The sequence below is a fragment of the Triticum dicoccoides genome, chromosome 1B, assembly GCF_002162155.2.
Source record: "Triticum dicoccoides isolate Atlit2015 ecotype Zavitan chromosome 1B, WEW_v2.0, whole genome shotgun sequence".
NCBI classification, from domain to species: domain Eukaryota; kingdom Viridiplantae; phylum Streptophyta; class Magnoliopsida; order Poales; family Poaceae; genus Triticum; species Triticum dicoccoides.
The window spans coordinates 438,798,856-438,810,741 of NC_041381.1; positions in this window are offsets into that span (position 1 = coordinate 438,798,856).

An 11,886-nucleotide genomic window follows, 5' to 3' on the forward strand; every position below is an offset into this window, starting at 1 on the left:
TTCATCATTATTTTCAAAAACGACCAACTGGGGGCTGATCATATTTGAATCCAGCTTAACTTTCTTGGTCCGGCTTATGATCGTATCCGAATCTAGCCGTTATATTTTATGATCACTAGGGGGCTTCCTATTCAAACATAGGTCGTATTCGAACCAAAGAGAACATAGTTGTCGGTACCCTTTTGATTGGCACACTACCAAGCTCACTAGAGGCTTCTTGATCGTATTCGAATCATAGCTTAACCTCTTTGGGTCTGACTTTGATCGTATTCGAATCAGAGTCGTTAGAAAACTCTCAAGGTCATTTGGGGGCTTCCTGTTCGCACATGGGTCGTATTCGAACCCAAGAGAACATAGCGGTCGGTACCCTCTTGATCGGCGCAACGCCAAAGCCACTAGGGCCTACATGATCGTATTCGAATCCTAGCTTAACCCCTTTGGAACGGTTTACTAATCGTATTCGAATCAGAAGCCTTTGATTGATTTTATCTTTATTTTGAATTAAGTATTTTGAAAACAATATTTGGTTTTGTCTTGAGACCTTTCTTGTTCAGACTTAATATAATTGTGATTTAGCTTTAAATCGGCTTGGTTTTGAACGATAAATCACCAACATATGACAACCGTCATATACCTGGAAGTAAGCGGCTTCTGAGGATTGAGTTATCACCCTTACTGTGCAGGTCATATAAACCGGCAGTTCTAGTTCAAGTCACAGGTATGATATTAGCAGTATGTTTCAAACAACTATAATTCATAACAGGTTTATCTATGATTCTTATCTTCATGGTGAAAGTTATATGACCCGCCTTGCGGTAAGCCGCCAAAGGTCTTTGTGATCTGTTCTTCTGTGCATGTCAATTTAACGGCTTCTTATGCACAAGGAAACCAGATGATAAAAAGGAGTAAATATAAGATGGCGACTTAAACAGTGTTAAAGCATCAAAACATGCACGATGGCACAACAAAGCAAAGTATTTCCTATCCTATTACATGACTCCCCGAGTCCAAAGGATTAAATTGTTTTTCAGTGGGTTATAAATATAAGCCCCTGACAGATCAACTCTCTTGTTGTCCTGAGGCATCCGGGTCAGCCATCTCCGCTTCTTCGCCATGTTCCCTTTCCTGGAAGGTTGATGATGACCAGTCAATGCCATTCAAAGCTTCAAATTCAGCTTCATCATCAATTAGTCCGGTCGGGTCAACTTCAGGGGCGAAGGTATGGTTACGGATTGGGGGGATCAGGTTGGTCACTTTATAATGTGGCGTTGGAATTCTCCGGTTCTCCGTGTCATAACCCGGCTGGTACTTGGTGAGATCCACTTCATCAGTTATCAGGGTGGCCACGGGGCGTACCTCCTTCACACAAGTGGCAAAGTCTTCCTGTTCAAAGGGAGTGCCATCCTTCTTAAGGCTTGGATAACCAATGGTGATGTCGGTCGGGTCTAACTCCGGTACCCAAGCTTTGGCCCGGCTTAAAGCATTCACCGCTTCGGCTCTGGCAGACGAACGCCTTAGTTCATTGAGTCACTGGGGTAGCACAGAAAGTTTCTTTAGCACATCCACCAGGAGTGTGGTCACTTCATTGGACAAGGCCACTGTGGCTAAGGCACGCTGAGACCCGATATAGAGTTGTTCTACCAATGTATACACCGCCTTCAGCTTCATCAGCATATTCTGATTAAGATTGGAACTCCTGGGGCCTGCATAAACAATGTCAAGTGAGTTCATGACAGTTTATATAATCAATAGAAATCTTTAAGTATTTAACATTTGCAGGGCGACTTACCAAATATTGATGTGACCATCTAAGAGACATGGCGTTTTAAGCCAGATAATTTGATGGTCGCCTCTTCAAGAGCCGTCTCTGCCTTCTCAGCTCGATTGATCAAAGCAATCTTTTCATCAGCCCAGGCCTTTTTCTCAATTTCAAAGTCTTTCTTCAATTTCTCTTGTTCAGATATACTGAATACAAACTTGGAGTTGGCTCTTTGGGTCTCCATCTCTCGTGCGTCCAGGTGGTTCTCCAGGTCAGATACTTCTGATTCAAGTTGACTGGTGGTGGCCAGTACAAAAACTGGGTCAAAAGTTATAACTGTTAGCATTTAATATTAAAGTCCCAAGTCTTTTGCAAGCAACACTTGGCACTTGGGGGCTAATGTCTACCGAAGAATTTTTTTTCCTAGGTGTCGGTTCATGAGAGTAAGTCTCAAGTACTTTGCAAGCAAGAGCGCTTGACACTTGGGGGCTAATGCATATTGTTGTTGGATATTTTACAAAGTATCTTATTCTGTTCAAACATGTTAAGGACCGGCTCAAAATGTTGTTTAAGCCGACCGTTGGGGGCTACATAGTAAGCCGAAATTCTTACATATTTTGTCCATATGTATTATTAAGGTTATTAAGTTTGTTTCTAAGTCTACAGCATATTCATCATAAGCAATAGACTTGGGGGCTGGCATAACAAGGATAAATCAATACAAAGAAAGGATTGTACCTCAAACTTCTGGTGCATTTGCTTCACCATATTAATTTCAACGCCACGGCTGCTGTGTACTTGGCTCAGATAGCCAGAGAAAACCTCCCCAATACTCATATGAGTATAATTAGCAACATCAAGCTTGACCCGGCGGCGTTCCAGAAGCTCCTCCTTGGCGGAACATTTGGCCAGTACGGTTGGCCTCCCCGGCTCAACATAGCCGGTCTGGGTGATCTCGACATCAGGGCCTTGAGGATCATCTATCCTGGCCGGGCTAGGGGTTTCCGGGTTTTCAGAGCCATCGGCGGCTCACTCAGCAGGCGGGTCAACAATTGGCATGGGTGTGTCATAAGCAGGCTCAGGTAGCGGCTCATGAGTAGAGCCTTTAGGTGCGGCCGTTTCAAGCTCCGGCCCTTTGAAGACATGCTCATCGGTCAGCTTATCTTTCTTCGCCTTCTTGTTGGGCTTTGCTTTTCCACTGCATAAGATTAAAAGGTTAGTGCAAATACAAGGAATGGAAAGGAACACAGGATAAGCAGGTTATCATTACCCTAGAGCAGTTTTGAAAGCCGGCAAGTTAGACTGCATTGAGTCGCCGGAGGAAGGCGAAGTTTCCTGATAATTTGAGTCAGAAGGGTTCAGTGGTTGACGAGTGAGACCTGCCAAAGGATAAGAGGAATTTAAGTCGGAGGTGACCTCATTCCGGCTCTTCCATGGTGTGTTTGGTAAGCCAGAGGAGAGTTCTGCGTCTTTGTTGGTCCGGGTTTGCCTCCGGCTCTCATGAATCTGTCACTTCAAAATAAATTGAGGATCTTGATAAGCTAAGGGATGTGAAAATCTTAATTTCCGGGTTACTCGTCGGAGTTTTTGTCTCGACAAAGGCTCTGAGTCGGAGGAAATAATAGTTACCTCTTCATGCACCCCGTGACTCGTGCCCGTGTCCTCCTGATCATAATCAATATCAATAAGGTGATTAAAAAATGAGCCAATAGAGTCAGGGGCTACCTCCGACTCAGAAGAGTCTTCCAGTTGAAGTAACTCGGAAGCGCTGGGCTTCTTTCCCCTTTTCTTTACAGCGGCTTTCCTGGCGGCTCTCTTGACCTTCATGGCCTTCTTTGCGGCTTCATGATCATATTTCACCTTCTAGAAGTTATCATCAGCCTATGAAAGTCGGCAAAGGAGTTGAGTACAGATGAAAATGTTAATGATGGAGATGATTTATTCAGCTTGGTGACTTACCGCTTGAGCCGGGTTAGCTTCGCAGAAAGGGCTTAGGACCACCTTGCCACAATCTGCTAGGCTCTCATTTAAGAGCGACTTGGTCATGTCATTGATGAGATCTTCAGGTAAGTCATGAGAACTGTGTCGCGGAGGATCATCTTTCTTGCATGAATAGGCGCACATTAAATCGGGGCGGCGGCTTAATGGAATGATCCTCCAGGCGAGCCAAACCCGGACTAAATCAATGCCATTTAACCCGTTCCCCAGAAGAGCCTTGATCTTAGCCAGGGTGGGGGCGAGCGTGTTGCGTTCGGCAGTTGTTATCTTGTCAGGAAGTGGATGATTGGAATCAAGACGAAGAGCGCGAAACCCGGGCAGAGGATTCTCATCAGCCGAAGAAGTGTCTTGGCAGTAGAACCATGTTTGGTTCCAGTCTTTGGGATAACTTGTGTCGGTGGGAAACGACACCTATGGGATCACAAGGATCCCTTCTGTGGTTGCGGGGCGCTGGGTAGTGAGGAGAGCGGGATCAGCGCTTAGAAAAGGCACACGGATCATTTACCCAGGTTCGGGCCGCAGAGATGCGTAACACCCTAGTCCTGCTTGGATGAGTATTTGTGTTCTTGAACTAGCTACAGTGGGTGTAACTTGTCCAAAAGTCTGAATCCTCCTACTGGATGCCTTGGGTCTCCTTTTATAGGCAAAGGGATCGCCACAGTGGCACACAGGAGGTGGCAATGGGGCACTTTAGCTAAGCTTATCGCTAGCTATATGGGACGAGACGCATTTAATGCGCCTCCGACGTGTCCCCTTTACTTTACCTCCGCTTTGCCTCGTCTTGACACGCGCCTGGGCCAGAGAGGCGGTCAGCACCATGTAAGCTAGCAGGCAGCTAAGGTGGCGCGGCGATAGGGCCTTCATGAAGGTTCGCATGCCACCACGTAGGCACGCGCTGAGCTGGTGAGAAGCTTCGTGTTGACACGCAGGCGCCTGCCCAGCTGGTGGGCTGGCAGCTGCATGGGGGCGGCGGCAGAGGCTAGACGAGCGCGGGCCTAGCTACGGCCTCTTGGATGCCCTCGGCAAGGACCTTGCTGGAGCCCCGGCAAGGGTCTTGTCGCAGCGTTGCGGTCGTCCCCAGCAAGGACCTTGCCGGGGGTCTTGTGGTTTCCTTCGGTGAGAACCCCGTTGAGGTTCGTTGCTTTCTATTCCTCCCCTGGTTTGGAGTATTTATCCTTTGTCTTCACAAAGATCTGCATGCCATCACGGAGGGCCTCCCGAGCCTTCGTCCCAACGCGACTGGTGTTGTTGGAGGAATTGGGGCTCGAGGGAGGTGCGCTCCGCTGGTGTCGGGTAGGTTGCCCCGGCAAGGCCCTTGCCGGGGCCGTGGGGACCGCACCCGGCAAGGACCATGTCGGGGGGAACCACATCGCCTTCTTGTCCTTTATGCCTTTGTCTTGGTGTTGCTTCGATTCTGTGTTGTGGATCTGATTCCCCATCTCTACCCTGCTTAAGTGTGGCCGTGGGCGCGGCTGTGACTTCCCGTGCACGAATAAGGGGTACAAAAGAGCGTCCCTATTTTGGTACACCGACGGGAGCCCCCGGGCCTGGTCCACACATAAGCGTGACACATTGTTGGGCCAGGCCCAGAATTGTCACGCCCAAGATGCGACCCTATCCTAAAGGAACTCGGAGGTCCCACCAAGGATAGAAGCGCATCTTGAAGACGCTTTTGCAAGGTGGATATCATTACATCAAACCATTACATAATAGATGGGGATACATACAGGAGGCAGACAATGCCATACTAATACAACATTATCATACATAAGGGCACCATCCGACTACGGATGAAACACAAACAGAAACTCAAACGACATCCACCCTGCTAGCCCAGGCTGCCGACCTGGAACCTCTATCCCCTGATCAAAGAAGAAGCAGAAGAAGAACTCCAAGACAAGAAAACATCACTCTCGCGTCAAGATCATCGCATAAACCTGTACCTGCAACTGTTGTTGTAGTAATCTATGAGCCACGAGGACTCAGCAATCCCATTACCATGGGTATCAAGACTAGCAAAGCTTAAAGGGTAAGGAAGGGGTAAAGTGGTGAGGTTGCAGCAGTATCTAAGCATATATGGTGGCTAACATACGCAAATAAGAGCGAGAAGAGAAGCAAAGGAACGGTCGTGAAGCTAGCAATGATCAAGAAGTGATCATGAACTCCTACTTACGTCAAACATAACCCAAAACCGTGTTCACTTCCCGGACTCCGCCGAGAAGAGACCATCACGGCTACACACGTGGTTGATGCGTTTTAATTCGGATCTAGTGTCAAGTTATCTACAACCAGACATTAACAAATTCCCATCTGACCGTTCACAAAGGTGGTAACCGACCACAAACGGAAATGATTCGATAGCTTAGAAGAATGAAGAAATGCAAAACTCCCCTTCAAAAGAATACGGAGAATTAATTGCACTTTGAGATGCGGGAAGGAAGATACTAGAACTCCTTGAACAAGAATCTTGATGAACTCTTGAAGAATGAATTAAATCATGAAGAACCACCCTGAAGAACTCCGGTAACAAAAAAAGTTGATGAGATAGAATGAAGGAAGAAAGAATAAGATTAAGCCTTGCGATGATTCAGGTGGAGGTTCGAGACGAGATCACCGAGAAAACTTGGAACTCCGGAAATAAGGATGAACAACCATACTGAGAAATTGGTAACACAAACAAACTCCGATAGAAAAGAATTGGACACTTGGATGAAACAAGAATAAGAATTATGTTATGCGTATCCTCCATCAATTAAATTGATGAGAAGCAGTGGATTGCATACAACTTATCCGCGTTGAAAAGGATTAAGGGGGGATATAGCGCAAAACTTGAGAAAGTCTTCATGAACCACCGGTAGGATTTGGAAAGAGCGAATGAATTAAAATGATAATCAAAGAAAAAGAATCTTTAACGAACCACCGTAATAATTTGGAAATGACTGATGAAAGAGAATGAATCGCCGGGAAGAACTAGAAGAACAAATATGCTTGAGAGGATATAGAAGCCAAAGAACGAAGAGATCACGAGCTGACTAAAGAATACTTGATCAGAGCACCGGAAGAATATGGAGACGAACGAAGAGGCATCAATTCCGACTAACTAGAGAACAAGCTGAAAACTCAAAACAAAAAAATTCTTCTAGAATGATGGCCTCCGGATGATCAAGAGGGAAAGCAACTCCTAAAATACTCCGGATGGGTAAGAAAAGAATTTATGACAAACGGGATAATTTGAGAGGATAATATGAAGCTAGAACCATGAATCTTCTTGAGACGGGCAAGATTTAGAGGAAAACTCTTCTTCAATCTTCAAATGACGACGAGAAACACCACCAAAAGTATTGAGATACTCCGGGAGAATGAAAAACAGGAAGGGTTGAGCCAACAATGAAAAGAATTTGAACGGGATCTTGGAGAAGACATGTGACTGATGAAATTCATTCTTACGTCAAACTCGAAAAGAATTAGGAATGGCTCCGGAATAATTAGAAGAGTCAGGTAAGATCCTGGGAAAAGACATGTGGGTTAGGGCACACTAAAAGAAAACACCATTGAAAAGGATTGAAGAGGAGATGATGCACCGGAACGATTGAAATATTTGAATGAGGTGACAACCTTGAATTAATTGAAACACAGACGAATCTCCTGAGATGTCTTGAACACTCCGGAAGGATAAACTGGCGAGAGGCGAACGAGCAAGGAGTACACTTGATCCAAGGAAAAGAATGTAATCACTACCAAAAATTAGAATTGAATCCACCGGAGAAGAAAAGAGATGATGAATGTCAAACGAGACAAGAATTCACCGGTTGAGATAATTTACGAAAGACTGAAGAGGTTCCACACGAATGAAATTGATGCTCGAAAGAGACTCTGGCTCCGGGAAGAAAAAGGTGGGAGGGCGGGAAAAACAAAGGCAACTTGGAAGGGGAAACGATGAATATTTTGAAGAGAAAACACCAGTTGAAAGAAGGCAAAGGCTTCACACGAGTAGGATAGATACTTGATTATGGACTCCGGCTCCGAGATGAAAAAGGGGTGGGTGGGTGGGAAAAGAAGACAACTACGGGCAGATAAACAACTTCGTTGAGAGCGGACTGTGGATTGAACTTGGCAAGGATGAAGAGGCTCGAGTCAACTTGACGAGAAATGCACCGGATGAAAAGAGATGAGAGCCAACGACCGAAAACCAACTGCGTGATCCAAAAGAAAATTTGAAGGGGAAGAGAAGTAATTCAAAACACCTACATCAAGATTCCTCACCAAAGCGACGAAGGGGCTGAGGGGTAAAAAGAATTTCTACTCTCCGATATAACTAGACTCCAAAAACAGTTTTCTTCTAGACTCGACATCGGCCAAACTACACGATCAATCAAGGGGGCTCCTAAGGTCGGTCGAGGCTCTGATACCAACTTGTCACGCCCAAGATGCGACCCTATCCTAAAGGAACTCGGAGGTCCCACCAAGGATAGAAGTGCATCTTGAAGACGCTTTTGCAAGGTGGATATCATTACATCAAACCATTACATAATAGATGGGGATACATACAGGAGGCATACAATGCCATACTGATACAACATTATCATACATAAGGGCATCATCCGACTACGGATGAAACACAAACAGAAACTCAAACGACATCCACCCTGCTAGCCCAGGCTGCCGACCTGGAACCTATCCCCTGATCGAAGAAGAAGCAGAAGAAGAACTCCAAGACAAGCAAACATCATTCTCGCGTCAAGATCATCGCATAAACATGTACCTGCAACTGTTGTTGTAGTAATCTGTGAGCCATGAGGACTCGGCAATCCCATTACCATGGGTATCAAGACTAGCAAAGCTTAAAGGGTAAGGAAGGGGTAAAGTGGTGAGGTTGCAGCAGCATCTAAGCATATATGGTGGCTAACATACGCAAATAAGAGCGAGAAGAGAAGCAAAGGAACGGTCGTGAAGCTAGCAATGATCAAGAAGTGATCCTGAACTCCTACTTACGTCAAACATAACCCAAAACCATGTTCACTTCCCGGACTCCGCCGAGAAGAGACCATCACGGCTACACACGTGGTTGATGCGTTTTAATTCGGATCTGGTGTCAAGTTATCTACAACTGGACATTAACAAATTCCCATCTGACACATAACCGCGGGCACGGCTTTCGAAAGATAATACCCTGCAGGGGTGTCCCAACATAGCCCATGATAAGATCTCGCGATCAACGAAGGATATTCCTTCTCCTGGGAAGACCCGATCAGTCTCGGAATCCCGGTTTACAAGACATTTCGATAATGGTAAAACAAGAGCAGCAAAGCCGCCCGATGTGCCGACAAATCCCGATAGGAGATGCACATATCTCATTCTCAGGGAAACACCGGATGAGACTAGCTACGAGTAAAACCAGACTTCGAGTTTCCCCGAGGTGGCCCCGCAGGCAGCTCGGTTCGGACCAACACTCAAAGGAGCACTGACCCGGGGGGTTAAAATAAAGATGACCCTCGGGCTCCGGAAACCCAAGGGAAAAAGGGCTAGGTGAGGCAAATGGTAAAACCAAGGTTGGTCCTTGCTGGAGGAGTTTTATTCAAAGCGAACTGTCAAGGGGGTCCCATAAATCACCCAACCGCGTAAGGAACGCAAAATCCGGGAACATAACACCGGTATGACGGAAACTAGGGCGGCAAGAGTGGAACAAAACACCAGGCATAAGGCCAAGTCTTCCACCCTTTACCAAGTATATAGATGCATTAATTAAATAAGAGATATTGTGATATCCCAACATAAACCTGTCCACCATGGACCAATCTTCAACTTCACCTTCAACTAACAACGCTATAAGAGGGGCTGAGCAAAGCGGTAACATAGCCGAGCAATGGTTTGCTAGGAAGGGTGAAAAGGTTAGAGGCTGGCATGGCAATTTGGGAGGCATCATAAACAGGTGATAGGTAGCGCAGCAAAGCGATAGAACGAAGCAACTAGCATAGTTATGATAGTAGTGAGATCCAAGGTGACGGTCATCTTGCCTGAAATCCCGCAAGGAAGAAGAACGATTCCATGAAGAAGACGAACGGATGAAGCCGAACCAAGCATAGACGAACGAATCCTCACGATCGCAACGAAACGGGAACTATCGAGAAGAAGCACACAACATGGTAAACACACCACACATAAATAAGACATGATGCTCAACCAAGTATGATGCATGACAAGGCTACATGAAGCTACTCATGGCAAGAGATGATGCAAACAAGAGCAACACATCAAGGCAAGTTTAAATGAGGTCGGGAACAACATATAACAATTCCGGTAAGTCCTCATATGCAAATTTCGAAACTGGTCCAGATCTGAATAAATCTTATGTTCAAGTTGTTAAACAGCAAGTTAAGATGCACCAAGATGATCTACACGAGATTCTAGTCAAGTTACATATAATGTTCATTTAATTCGGAGCTACGGCCTAGAAGATATGAGCAAAACAAGTTAACCATGGCATTGATGCAAAATGCATACAAACATCAAGCAAACACTCTCAAAACATGGATGCAACATGATAATATGAAAGTACATGCAAAATCAAGCAAGTTTCATATAGAGCACACTCAAAACGGAGCAACGGTTCAACACATACACTTTATACAAGTTTAAAGGACAAGCTGTCCAAAACAGCAACTAGGCATATTGCAAGCATCAAAACAATATGCTACAGCACCTCAACATAAGAACAAAAGGCACGGACATGATTTACAGGTAAAGAATAACAAAACATGAACACCGAGCTATCTCCAGAAATCACTAGAATATGCTCCAAAACACATGGCAAGATTGCATATAATAACAGTTTCAGACTTTGCAGAAATAACATCAGGTTGCAATGTTTAGAGCTATCAAACAACATGTTACAACAAGATATCATGGCAAACAAAGGCATGTCATGCTATTACTAAAGACAAAGAACAAATCTCCCTTACTTAACTAATTCGAAAGATCAACATAAATCATGGTATCATCAATGCAAACATGGCAAATGATATGACAGATTCAGACATGGCAGGAACAACAATAAGTAGGCATGTTGGTGAGCTTGTACCAGTCAGCACAGAGCAATAAATGGCATGACAAGGTGAACAACAGTAAGAATTCACATTTATTAAGCTAAGAATGGCAAGATAAAGTTCATAGGGTGCATTGAGCACTAGCAAATCACATGGCAAAACTGAACTTAATGTTGATAGGCTGACAGCAACATTATTTAGCATGTTTGGAGCATGATAACAACAACCTACAGCAAGCCATAAATGCAACCATGGACATGGATGGATACACCATGACATGTATAAAAAAACATCCTTAGTGAAAATCTCCAGATTATGCATAGAATGACTTGTAGCAGCAGGTTTACATAGCATCACGAAATAACAGATTCGGCCTCGCAAAACAGTAACAGCAAGTACCCTACTTAACAAGCTTGATGCACTCACTACAAGACTCACAAAAATACATGGATTGCACCTATGTAAAGATAGCATGATGTAGTTCAAAATACATGTAGAGCTCATGCTCATAGGATGCACACATCAAATGCAACGAAGATTCTGACCTCAAGATGGACTCAAACAAGCATGGTACAATGTAATGAAATGAAGAGCATCTCCAGATGAACAATTTGATATACTATGCACACAAAACGAAACATCACACAAGAAGTTACAGCAGGTCAAAGATGCACATATATCATGAGTTTCTGGGGACTTAAATTATACCTCCGCGAAAAGTCAACGCGGGATGAGAACATGCGGGACGGAGACGTGCGGGGGCGGGCGGAGGCGTTTGGTTGGCGGGGTTGGTGGATCTGATCCAACCCCGGCCGGATCCGGCGACGACGGACTCCGGCGAGGCGAACTCCGGCGAGGGGCGATGGGGCGGCTCCGGCGTGAGAGGAGGCGAGGCACGGCAGGGCGGAGGTCGGGCAACCGCGGCATGGGGCGACGCCCGCGGCTGGCGGCACGGCACCGTGCAGCGGCAACGAGGCGATGGAGAGGCAAGGCGGCGGGCGGGGAAGCCGGGGCGGCGCAGTCGGCGGCGAGCTCGGCCGGAGCTGCACCGGCCGGCGAGGTACCGCGACGGGAGGCGAGACGACG